Below are 14,158 nucleotides of genomic sequence, written 5' to 3'. Positions count from 1 at the left end.
CAACCAATTGTTACCTGCAGATCTGTCAACTCCTCCTCACACCCTTCCCTCTCACCGAGAGGATCAAGGAGAAAACCACCCAGGCTCCCATGCCCTTGACCATCACCCCAGAGCCACAGAGTCACAAGTGATACTTTCCAAATCACTCCTGGCAATACCACTGAACACTTCCAGTATCATGGAAAAGCAGCAGGGGCTAGTAGCCTGAGGGCCAGATGAGCCTTCGCAGTCTTTCCACAACGTTCCAGATCCAAGACCCTGGCAAGCAACAAGCCTCCCTAGATGACAGGTCAGGTCAGCAGATGGGAGTCTCCACACCCCACAGCAGGGAACTTCCCTACTATTATCACTTGCCACTTTTTCCTGGTACTCCTGCATGGCTCAGATTTAGCCAGCTTGGGTGTTTCACTGGATGGAGCACCCGGACCTTCATCACCTACAAGAGCACCGAATCTGTTCTATAATTGCAGATCTTCCCTGGAAACATGCAAGGCCAGGTTGGACGGGGATCTGAGCAACCTGATCTAGTTGGAGATGTCCCTGCTTACTGTAGGGGGATTGGACTAGATGACCTTTAATGGTCCCTTCCAACCCAAAGATTTTACGATTCTATGATCTTGAGGTGGAGCAGGAGCCTTCCTCCTGGCATCATAAAGTTATAAACTTCAGGCTTCCAGACTTGCCATTCTAGGAGTCACCACGGTACACATACTACTTGAAGTCTCACACCAATGAAAACGTGTATCTATTTCCACAAAACACAACAGCACTCAGGATCTAAAAAGGCAAAACTCAGACTATTTAGCAGAATATTTCCAATTTGGTTGAGCCTCAGGAAAGACCTTTTGAGAGCAAGGCCCTGTATCCTTCATTTTTAAGCAGTCTGCTGATACACTTGCTCTCAGGACTCACAGCTGATACGCTGCTTTTTCTATGTGCCCAGTCACTTCTCCTCCCTGTTTAGGAAGCTTTTAAATCCTATTCTCATTTTGCTGTAGATGCAATTACACACTGCTTTGCTCTGAGTTCTCCCTAAGCAACCAGAAGGTGGTTTAGAGAGCTGCAAGGGGGAGATGGCAATGGAGCAGGGATTCGGGCTGGCTCCAACTACTGATTCTTCAAACACTCCTCTACGTTCAGACTCCAGCAAGACATAATGAAAGAAGGCAAACCACTCTCCCACTCTCTGAGTCCCATGTTTTAAGTTCTAGTACCTGTTGCTGTACTTGCAGTTATCCCCTAAGAAGGCTGTAAAATTGCCATGATTCTTGACAGTTTCATTTTTTAATTATGCTCTCTCTTTGTAGGAGAGACCTAAAGGTAGGACAGGGCTGTTGAGTTGACTCTACAGCTGCTTGGGTAGGCTGGAGGCACCGGAGTTACCTTCCTGAAGTTTGTCTGCCTTGCACTAATTCATATACAGACAGCTGCAGCTGTTCAACCACTTTTGTTTTACTGGAAGTTTAATTAAACAAACAAAAACCCCTTTACTGTGCAGGCACTTCTCTGACTATAAAAGTTTCCACTTATTAAAAAACATGTATAAATATTTTTAAAAGCTGTCTCCTCTCAGAGAATTTGATTACTATAACATAAGTGCGTGTAAGCTGCCAGAGACATATGAGTCACCAAAAATGGACCACACAATCAAGATGTTTATAAACTCTTCAAAGGAACCAAAAGCACAGTTTGGAAAGAGGAATAAAAGCACACCTAACAAATGTGCAGATTGTGACAAACTGACGGGAAGGTACTTCTGAGATCACTCAAAATTCTCATTTATCACACTACTGAAGCTTGCAGAGCATATGACAGCCTAAGAATGCTTTATAATTTATAGGTCCATGCAGTTGCAGTTTTTCAATCAAGCTCATTTTCTAAAGCATGCTAAACCACACCATCTTCTCAAACTGTGTTTTGAAAAATTCTGCTGGTCAAACTTGACCTTTTTTGTTTCTTCTGAGGTGAAATTTTGTCTTCACGGAAGCTGGACCAATGGAGAAAACACTGACCCAGATATGCTATGAGTTTTGCTCCATATCTCTAAGTACAACAAATCTCATTCCTGAAGTGCTGTGCTAGATTTCTCCTCAGGAACTGGACTAAAACAATGTCCCAGTTTGCACAATGATTTATGATGTGAGAAAACTCTCCATGGACAGTGAGCTCAAACTAATTTTATTTGTTAACCAACAAAGGCTGGTCTGAGGCCCAGCTCTGCCAAGGTAAACAGCTTGTTACATTAACAGCCAAAACCCAAATCGTTTTAAGCCAAAAGCAAAATAAAACAGCAAAATTGAGGCAGACAGATCTGACTTCTCTTTTTGGTGCATTTTTCTTCAAAATATTGTACTCCATGATGCCTGAAAGTCAAACCTGCCCCAGCTTGCAAACTGTGGCTATTAGACTCTTTCTGTTGGAAGAAGGTATTTTTCACATTAGGAATGAAATCCAATATCAAAAGCTATTCTTATTTTGATCTAAAAGGGGAATGTTCATTCCCATGCCAACACAATTAGGTATTCCTGGCCTTGTATTACCATCAATCCAAATTGTAACATAAAAAAACTCACGAAACAGAATCAAAGCTAGTTATTACCAACCCTGCTGGAGCCTGGTGCAGTACAACTCATTACTGCAATGTCAGGGATGAAGATTTTTTTTTTTTTTAATTTAATGCTTAGTGGTTTGGGTTTAAAATGCAAAATTTGAAATGTTAATGCTGCGAATCAGGAATTGAAATGTAACCTCTCAGCTATATTTAAAATAAGCGTATCTGGAAAAAACCTGTGGATTAGAAGTTTAACTATTCCCAGCTTTCATTCCCCAAATTAGTCTTACATATACACATGAAATAATTTTGTTGTTAATACAAATATTTTTCCCATTGATTAGTTTGTTTCCTTGCCACATTTGAAATTACAAGTAAACGCTAATCTCTTAAAACTGACCTAGTTAGAATAAGCATTTCTTTACTAATGCCATCAATATTTGAAGACAGATGTGTCTCAGTTTATGATATTTTCAATGATTGTACAGTGTCTTTCTAAGCAAGAAATGAATCAAGAAAAGCAACAGAGATTTGCTACTGTGCAACAAAAACTACGTTATTAAATCAGCTTCTGGTGACATCTGAAATGTGCAGGCACAATGGAAATGTTATTAACGTCTTTGGCCCTATTCCACCCAAGTAACAGCATCCATATGGCAACACCACCTTCTGCAGCAGCGTGGTTTCACCGACAAAAGCAGACCTTAGCACTAGTGTACACAGTTAGATATGGCAGTCAAAGAGTTAAGAAAAAACTCTAAGTTTTACATTTTCACTTTTGTTTGTCATTCACTTGAAGCTGAGTGACTAACACACGTGTTGCATTGGCTTACCCAAAAAAACAGAACAGAAACTAGACAAACTACCTTCAAATATTCTACACTAAAGCTTTAAAGTTCAACTTGCATTTCCTCAGAAGAGAGTGCAACAGAGCTTTTCTCTTTTGCATGAAGATAACTGTTCAGAAGTAACAAAGACTAACAGCATGAAGAGGCATCACACAACAATGCCTCTTGTGTGTGAGACACAACAACTCTTATGTCATGCTCTGCATAACCCTCTACAGGAAGGTCTCAGTGACTACAGTAAGCTTCATGTTCTCTACCACCTACAGTAAATTGATCAATAATCAAAACCTATTAATCGAGAAGTTGGAATGCACTGCATTTCTGTTACAGCACATTTCCTTATAGAACAGTTACAAAGATTCATTTGGTAGCAAGTACTTAATAGTGTATCAATATTTTCATTATAAGTACATTTTATAACCAGTTAACAATCTGGCCATCAAACTCCATCTGCCTCAAAACTTGCTAGACAAGGTCTTACTTCAGAAGTACTGTTCTGTTTGAGAGACCTAAGCATCAGCTGGTTTTTAGTGCTTACGGGCATACTTAAAAATTAAAAAAAATGTATTTTTGCTACACAACAGATTGCAATAAAACTCTCAGTAAGACATTAGGAGCCACTAGAAGGGAAAAAATCGGTACTTTTTATTAGACCAAATGACAAAGCATGACTTACATCCTGAACTCAAATGAAAGAAAAAACAACCCCAAAACCCATAACAAAAACAAAACCCAAATGACATTGCATTCAACAGTACTAGTTTCCTAACCTAGACCCGGAGGGCCAGAAGGCCTGAAGACCAAATGTGACCTACAAGGCTGTTGTCTTCTGGATTCTAGGAACACTGAGCAGCTGGCAGGCCAATCACATGTGGGATGCTGTGGTACAAATGTGTTTGAGGGAGGAGGAGGAAAGTATTCATATAGGGTTTGGCAGAATTTATTACAGATGGCACAGCACTGATGAAAAGGGGAATGCACTGCTGTAACCACTGAATGCCCATCTGGGGCTCCAAAAGTCCTTCCTCCCCAAAACCATCCCAGCTATTGCAGGCATCAGCTGTAACATCCCTATGATGATTACAATTAAAGGTTGTTAGCATCTGGGAAGAAGAGTTCAGATGAGGCTCTTCTAACAGAGAACAAAATAATCTATAGTTTGTAAAGACTCAACTCTCTCAATGTCGTTACACTTTGTAATTCTAGATGGAGCCACGGAATAGCCCTTTGAGGCATCACTCTATCAAAATGGAAATGCCCGTTGCCATGTGCTACCTTTGAAATGCACACCAAAACCAGAATACGAATAAACCACTGACTTTATAGTTTAAATGTAGATTGCAACTGGGATTTTTAAGAAAGCTTGAGCTCTTAGTTTTGCAGCACATCTGGGGCAGAAAAAATTAACTTAAACATTTTGTACCTGCTTGATTGAAAGCAATTATCAAAGAACCATAATTTTCTAGAAAAATTAAATCCAAATTTTATTCATTTCTTAACATTTTTTTCTTTTGCAACACTCACTATCAGGAACAACACTCTCCGCTAAAAGCATCTGCAAGGATTCAGCTTCATGAAAAAGAAAAGCTCAAGGGGGAGGAGAAATCGGTATCAGAAGGAACACCTGTACTATCCAATCTTCAGGAGGTTAAATCCATGCTATATGATAAACAGCAACTCCTCTGCTAAGACAACAGCTTTCAGTTTACTTTATATTTTCCTTTTTCCCCTTCGAAAACAATGGTGGGGGAGATAAAGGTCATAGTCCTAGAATAGTACCTTCACTGAATCACTCCATCAAAGAGCAGAGCAGTCACAGAAGGTGCTACCTAAGTCAATACTGCACAAGGACCTTTTTATGTTATAGTCCCAGTCCCCTCCCACAGGCCGCAAATGTTCTTCACCCAGTCTGCTGGAAACATAGTAGGCAGCCACGGAGCACTCAGGACAGATGGGAGGCATGTGAGCGGAAGACCCACTGTGTGCAGTTCACACGTACACGCACACGCAGGCACGGAAACAGAGGAGTCGTGCAGAGGACCTCAACCAAAACCTAATTTGGAGGACAGAGTGAACACTTAGCCTAGGGCTGTCCTGATGTGACTCTTCTCTGGGCAGCAGCAGAGCCGAAGCCACTCCAGCTGACATAACGCCTGAGCTGTCCTCCAGGAAAAGAGGAGAGCTAGTTTTCTGTTTTTCAACGAGGGATCGGTATGCTTGGTTCCAGCTTTTAAAAAACACAAGCACCAAGTTGTTCTAGTGGAATTTACCCAGCAGGACAAGAAATACTTTATATTCCAGCTAAGACATTTGGTATGACAACAATTCATTGCAAAAATCTCCCATTTACAGTTAGGTAAATAAAGAAAAACCATAGGTCAGTCTATTTGTATTTCTGTATATATGTGACACATTTCCGTATAAAATATGCATCTCAGCAATTCTGCGGTAAACAGCTTCAGGCAGGTACTTCTAATAAATATTATGAATATGTTCAGCTTTTCTTAGCCCTATCATAGTAGTTGCCTCTCACTGAATTTATGTCGTCACACTCATATCTCTGATTCAAACTTTTCAAACAATATGCCAAAGCACATCTGATCATCAGAGATGTTCATGCACACACAACTACAGAGTAAGCAAGGAAAGAAAAGATCATTGTGGTAGCTCTAAATGGCAGCAGTTACATCTGTATTCCCAAAGGCTCCCTTATATATCACCCTGCATCCAACAATACATGTTAGATTTTATTGGGCCAAGTCTCCTTAACCCTTCTGAAAGAGTGAGATTGCATAGATAATCTTTGGCATTCACGTGGCTGGCAGTCTGGGAAGCACTTCTATTCCACGAATTAATTAATCTTTTCCTGCAGGGCAAAGTGGTCCTTCTGCCTTAGACAACAAAATGCTAGAATCAGACTGTTGCTACTGAAAGAGATTAATTTTACTGTAATTCACTGCTTTTATCAACTAGAGTACCTCTCAACTGCAGCAGATGCTCCCAGTATACAGCATTCACAAACAAACTTACTTTTCATTCACATTGTCATCAAGTTCATAGACAATGTGCATTGCGTTAACCTGTAACTGAAGTACAGTGCCTTGTAGAGGCAAAATTATCTTGAGAGTTGGTTCACTTGTTTTAACATTGTTCTCCCCCTCAGATACAAATGCGCGCAAGAAGCCATCCAGAAGAAATGGAAGACATTAGATTCCGAGGGAAACATTTAACATCAACATTTTAATATGAGTTCTGGCCTCCTCCAGTATCCATAAAAATAATTCAAAGTTCTGAAAAGTATAAAGCATTATACCCATTGGTGGGATGAACAAAAAAGGAGAGGAGGATTGTAACTTAAGCTAAGCACACAAGACAAATAATCCCCATTTGACAAACTATATATTCATAAAAACTTGTTAGTAATGCTACTCTTAAGGTTTCTAAATGATGTTCTCAGACAACTGCGAAGCTAGGACGGATATTAGTTACTTCCTCAGAACAAAAAGGAAAAAGATTACTTACAGCTAAATACAGCTAGAACTATATATAAAATTACCATTAGGCTAAATTCACGAGAATCACTACCAAATGAATGTATCAACAAAAAAAGGAAACAGGATAGAAAAGCTGATGCCATGAAAATAACTGCTGTTTAAGATTACTCAGAAGTACTAGTCCAGTACAATTGCCAGGTGATTCTAGTCCCAAGGTTGCCTTGATAATGTTTGTAGACTCTGATGGATATGTACTGAGGTGGAAAGTCAAATAAATAAAAAAAACTGGAAAGCCAGGGAACAACTACCTCTTCAGTGATACGATGTAGCATCATTTAACTCCCAGGAATGTGAGCAGATGTTGTGGTCAACAATTTGTTCACAATCTCTACATTGTGTACTGCATAGTGTTTATGTGTTAGAACTTCAGAGCATCTAGAACAGCAACATTCACCTAGTTTCATTAAAATCAGACTAGAAACATGAGTGTAATTATGAATATGATCTCAGACAAGCTTGGATGATTTCACTATAGATGCTTAAGCTGTTACTATCACCACCCATCTTTGCCAAAAGTAGCAACCCTTTCGCACAGGAGGAGGATGGGGAGAATATGACATACTCCTCTGCATCTTAGCCACATTTGCTTGAAGTACTGATAAAGATGAGTTTACATTAAGTAACTAGACTGCAAAGTGGTGCATAGATACATCCTGTTGTGGTACCCCTGCTGCTGCAAGTGGCAATTTCTGCAAGAAGAGATTGCTGGCAGCAACAGCTTGATACAGCCAAAATCCTTGGACTGTATTACAGCCCTTCGCTGTGTAATGCCAGCTGCAGACAAACATGGTGTCTTAAAATAATTTCAAAGCTATGTCATTTTCCCTCAGTTTCATGGAACTCTTATTTTTAAGACAGCAGTTGCAAAAAAAAAAAAAACCACCCCAGCAGCAGCAACCTGCCAAATGACCTGACTAAAAACCAGTGCCACTTTTTAACTGATGCATTATAAACTGTCAATCTGCAAAACTTCGCATTCAGAGGAAGCTTAGGCCCAGTATGGAAGTCCTCAGCAGTGTCATAATTTATAAGCCAAATGAAAGGACAGTTACTATTGTGCTTCCACATACAGCAGATTGTCAGGCATTACAGGAGCTATGAAAGTTTTGCATGTGCTGGGGCTCATAGCTCTAAGTACAAGAAAGAGCTCAGACCACAGGTAATTTGCATTTCACCACTATGGTTCAATACAAGATTTACAAGCCAACATTAAACCATCTCCACTAACCTTTAGATCATACTGAAAAACAACAAAAAACAACTTAAGGTGTTAAAAAAACACCCTAACTTGCTCAGTTGTGTGAGCAACAATGGAAGGTAGGGTAGGAGTGTTTGGAGGAAGGACACATTTGGTTAAAAAAATACCTTTACCACCCACCAATATCATATTTTTTCTTGATTAATAATGAAGTCTTATAAGACTGCTGCTCATAATCCTTAGCAACTTGTCCTTTTACATCATGTTCTTTTATTTTCCTTCAAACTGTGGTAAGAGCAATAGTGCTGGAAAAAAAATAAGCTGCTTTATTAACAGAAAATACTGTATATAAAGATTCACAAGTTCCAGGCAACCCTTCAGCAAATAAACTTAACTATCACTTCAAATCTCAGTTTTAGAATCCAGGATGCTTTTCCAGAGAAGTTTTAGATGGTATCTCTAAGGCCTCTGTTTTCTCAGCTCAAATCAGTTTCTGCAAGTAACCTCTTCTGGATGTCACAATAAATGGAATTCACAAACTAACATGCTTTTTTTTTTCTTTTTTTGCTCTTATGAACAAAAATGTTCCCACATCACAGCCATTAGCTTCTCTGTTTTGCTTTCATGGTGCTGTTTAAAATCCCATGTATCAATTAAGCCTGGGCAAGGAGGCACTGCCATTAACATTTTTAATTTACATTTTCTCTTAGAGAAATTATCTGGATTTTGAACAAGGCAAAGCCTTTCAGAAAGCAGAGGTTATGCTGCAAGTAGAAGACAGCTCTTCTAACAGGTATCTCTGGTAGCAGGTTAAAGAACCTCCACCTGAAGAAACACTCACTCTCACTTCCAAGAGATCTTCTTTACTGCTTATGCCTAGAATAAACCTCCAGAAAGGAACTACTACACAGAGCTCCTCCTTAGAACAATCCTGAAAGCAAAAACTGATGCAAGCCAAACAAGTACATCTGAAAGCTTGTCACTGACTTTCATTGCAAGCAAGAACGGCTTGTGACCTGATGACAGCATTGCTCCAATAGGGAATTTGAGCCACCCTGTGCTAGTTGAATGAGGATGCTCAGCAGAGCTGTGTATGGAGTGAAAGCACATAGTAAGTCGGCATCTAGACAGAAGAGCCCATTGCTGCATTGAGGGTGTGAGAAGAAAGGGGAGGGAGCAGCTGGATGGAGCTCTGTGGAACCCAAGTATACACAGAGGCAATAAGCCCTATTGTTTTATAAGCAATTATTCTTCTGACAACCTCCTCCTCCCATCCACACACATACCCCCCCACCACCACCACCCCCCCCCCGCCGTTACCAACACTGGTACTGTCTGGAACAGAACAGAGCATGTGGACAAGGAAGTGACAATAAGACACATTCTACTCGAGACGAATAGAATCTCCTCCGACACTGGTACAGAACCTTTCTACTGCATCCAGGAGGCAGCATGCAGGTTAAAACCATACAACCAAGAGAACTAGAGAGGACATAACACTGTCACTGAACGTTATTTACATTGACCATTTCTTCCAAAGCTAAGCAGAAAGCTCTACTTCTCCCTCATCTAAGAAAAAGGTTCCTGGGCTCCATCCATTTGAAAAATCTTCTATTAACCTTCCCTGGTTTCCAATGATCCAAGCTCTTGGAGTTAAGGCAATTGGAAGCCAAAACTGATCCTACGTTCCAGAGGGTCTAGAGAGGCAAAGAGCATTTCTTGCATTTAAGATCTCTGCCTTGTAAGGCTGCATTTCCATCAGCTCCTTGGTTTTGATTCTTGAAAGAGATACCAACAAGTTCAGACAGGAACTTAAATAGTACTTAAAATAGCAACATCCTGCTTTTAAGTTCTGCAAATTGAAAAACACTGGAACTCCAGCATTTGGCTTTGCTGACTTCCACAACCTGTTCTCCTCCGCACACCAAAGGCACCACTCTTCCACCACAAAATACTAAAAGGTGGCTGGCAAAACACAATGTGCAACACACACCTCAGCATTTACCTTCTAGGGTACCAATTCTGACTCTGAAAAAACTGGGCAGACTAAAGCAATAGTCTCTAAAAGACAGCCAGTCCCTTTCCTTCCTGGCATGGTATTTATGGGAAACCAGCTGAATGTTTCTTGTTTCCCTAATTCTGAAGCAAAATTTGTAAAGGACCACCCACAATTTTGCAATATTCCACACCAGATTTTCTTCAGAATTCTGTAGATCTTTGCATCTTTATATAGGGAGTTTTGAGACTGTGTAAGTGAAGTATATAGGAAAGTTTCCTAAAAAGAGGAAAGACCCTTGAAAGACAGATGAAAGAAAAGGAAAGATTAATTTGAAGGAAGTGTATATGAAAAGAAGAGATAGCAGAGTATCAGGTAGCTGAACAAGAAAAAAAATGGATGAAGAGCATCTTTCCAGAGAAACAGGTGAGAAACGGTGATGTAGATTTACTTTAAAAAAAGACACCACCACAAAAACAAAGAAACAAAAAACCCCAACCCAAACCAACAACAAAACACAACTTACAAAGGGAAAGACTCATACATGCACTTCTGTAAATGATAGGAAGAGAAGCAACTGCTTTCTGACAGAATGAGGTGAAGGAATGAGAAACACACAAGAACAAACAATACTGTCTTCTGCACAAGTGTGAACAAACTATCAAATATATTGTGGAGGAATATGTATTAATAGATCTCTCATGACTCCAGAACCAGTGCAGATGACTTTGAATTGTCAGACCGTAGTTCATCATTAACTAGAAGGCATCTTGCCTCAATCTTCTGTGAACCACAGCCAAATAACCAATATGTCAGCTAACCAAAAGCACTATTTAGAGGTGCTTCACACACAAAAATTGTAGTCTTTAAAATAAGTAGCATGCCTAATACAAATCAAAGCAAGCAATTCTGAAAGGCACTATGAGGTGACAGAACAAAGACCATTCAAGTTGACCTCAGTGGTCAAAGTAAAACCAACAAGTATATTTCAACTGTTTTTAAATGCAGCTAAATACAGGTATTTGATGAATGAAATGATCAGAAGATACAAAGGGACTTTGACTATAAAGTTTCAAAGAAAATAAAGATCTTGCCCATTTAGAAGAGAATGTTGGACAGAGGAGGAAATAGCAGCTGTCCAGGCAGATGAACATTAAAAACAATTGTAACAAAAGTCGACAGCAACAGTAGCAGTAAGATTTCTCGCCCAGTTCAAAGGCTGTTTCTTTCAACAGAAAGAGCAGATCTTGCTTGTACAAATTAGTTGGCTGTTCAAAGGTACATTTATTTTCATCACATAGGACACTCAGTTCAAGCCTTCAGCAGCACTCAGTCAAGCAAGGAAGAAGTCAGAGAAGGTACTTCTTTCTGCTCTGTTAAAACCTTCTATCAATAATAGCCATTAACTAAACTGGATTAACTATACTCAGAAATCCCTCTATCAAATACACGCTACCTCTATGAAGTTGGAGCAGTTTTAAACAGGTAGCTAAACTTGGCTCACTATGACCAACAAGACTCATAAACTGCTACAAAAAGAAGGAAGCAACTGAGAAGCTGGTTGAAATGTATAAGCTAACTAAAATCCAACAAAATCCACAAAAAGGTTTACTTCTGTGTCACTTGAAACATTAACTATGTTGTTAAAGTTACTAAAAAGTAGCTACAAAGAATACATTTCCAACATTAAAAATACAACAATTAATGAAATCAAAACAAAAATTAATCTAGTATCAGACTGGGATCCACAACTGAACTAGTTAAATGATCAGCTCAATACATTAAATGGCTTCAAATGTTAAAATGAGATCAAAGTTAAATGTTACTGGTTTCATTAAACAAAAGAAGTGTATCAAAATCATTCAAATCTACTAGTTGGAGCCAGTTTAAACCACTTGACTTCAATATCAAAATATTTAAGTCTGAACCAACTCTAGATTTCAAGATTGCATAGTGATTAACTTTTTCTTTTCCCACAAAAAATATAAAAATATAGGTATAAGAAAAGCAAAGACTGTAAGTTACCAAACCAGTGTTCTCAACAACTGTTGGCAGCTTGATGTTTCCTTGAACAAAATTTAAAATTGAACAATAAAGCATGGTGAATGCCATTAAGGAAAAAATCCGTACTATCACGAGAGCTCACAAATTTGCGGACATCTTTTGTACTCTTCTGGAACTGGAATTTAAATTTCCATTATATCAGAAAGTGAAATTTCCACACATGGCTTGCTATGAGGCCAGCCTTCACATGGTGCAATTTTCCTTTCCCAGTTAGCAGGGCCATACATACCCTGCCTGGAAGTACTCTCAGTGCTCACTCTCAGATGTTCAGAAATATCCATTGTCATAAACTGCTTGATCATGCACTCAAGGCAAGTTTTCTCAAGCTTAACCTGACTAGACAGCTTTCCACTCTGCACCCAGTTCTCCTTCCCTTTATCCAGTCATTTAAAAGCTGATGGGAACAAAGTTAGATTCTTCTAGGGTTTGGGGTTTTTTGGTAGTTGTTGTTTGAGGGTATTTAGCTGTTTTTTTAAACTTTGTCATAAGGAAATCCCAAAATAAAGGCATCTTTCTCTGGACACACTTTGGAATTCACAGTGGGAAATAGACAGAAGAGAACGAACAGCTCAGTAAGAGCTTGGTGTGACCTCACAGGAAGAACGGCAGGAATGAGAAAAATACTGAAAAATTAAGCGGAGGTCTTGCAGCTTGCCAGTTTTGTATCTGCCACAAGGATAGCAAATTTTCAATGCTGCACAAGTCTATCACAGAAAAAAAAACAAATCCACTCTGCCAAGTTACCAGAGTATTAAAAATGTTTCTTGCCAGTGCTGAGGATTAATCAGCAACCTACAGGAGAGGACATATTTGATTTAAAACTGAGATGAAAGTTCTCAAAGACTAGTTTTACATTTGGCTCAAAATGAAAAGTTGTGTACGTATACATTTACACTCTAATACTTGTGCCACGTTTAACTAAAACCTTTCTAAATATAGCTATGTGGAAAGACGGTGCTACACATGAAGTCGGACTGACACTGGTAGGCGATACAGCATGGAACAGCACCAGCAACTGCACTGACCTCCAAGAACTTCTTCCCACAAAACTGTATCAAAACAGGAAAACATCCTGAAGTGATTTTTGTGTGTGTTTGTTTTGAGACCTCATTATCAATAAAAAGCACCAACATGTTGCTTCCTAAATAAACAAGTAAGCTCCTGGAAATTGCAAGAGGAGGACACAACATGTGGGGATTTCTATTTTGCTGGGGTTTTTTTGTTGATTAGGCAGGTCACATAAATCCACTTATTACAAATTACTGTGGGATTCTGATAGATCCTTGCATGGTTTGGGTTGGAAGGGACCTTTAAATCACCTAGTCTAACCCCTCTGCCATGGGATCAAGTTGGGCCTTGACTTGCAACACATGCAACAAATCTGTATCGACATTTCTGAAAAAGCGTTAGTTCCCCAGGGAGCTGTGTACCAATGCTGACGTTGGTCTTCAAATAAACGAAAAGACTTACTCTGGTTTTGGTGTAAGCTGGTTTCAATCATCAGAACTGATTTAGCTGCACAGTATCAAAGAGTGAGAAGGAGACAAGAGGAACCTTTTCCTTCTGTACAATACTAATGAAATTCAAAGGCAGAGCTCAAATGGCACCCCTTTACACTGACACTATACATTAATTAGAAGTTAGGGATATTTTCCTCATTTAACTGCTCAGCTTTCTAGCAACAAGGATAATGCAGTATAAAGAGAACTGTTTCAGCACAGGCATTTTCTGATCTACAACTCTAGACAACTCTTCATCCTAAAACAGAAGTACAAATTCTCAGCGACACTCCCATTGTAATACAAACTGCTATAAGAATGAGAACAAAGACATCTTTTCCATCCCTCATGGTCTAGGATGCTCCTTTCTCTAAGCTAGAGTTATGTTAGGACGAAAGCATAGCTGAGACATCACAACAGTCATCTCACCATACAGCTTTTAAGTGGA

The sequence above is a fragment of the Phaethon aethereus genome (genome assembly GCF_964289735.1).
Source record: "Phaethon aethereus genome assembly, chromosome: 1".
In the NCBI taxonomy this organism is placed as follows: Eukaryota; Metazoa; Chordata; class Aves; order Phaethontiformes; family Phaethontidae; genus Phaethon; species Phaethon aethereus.
This window is presented reverse-complemented; position numbering follows the sequence as displayed.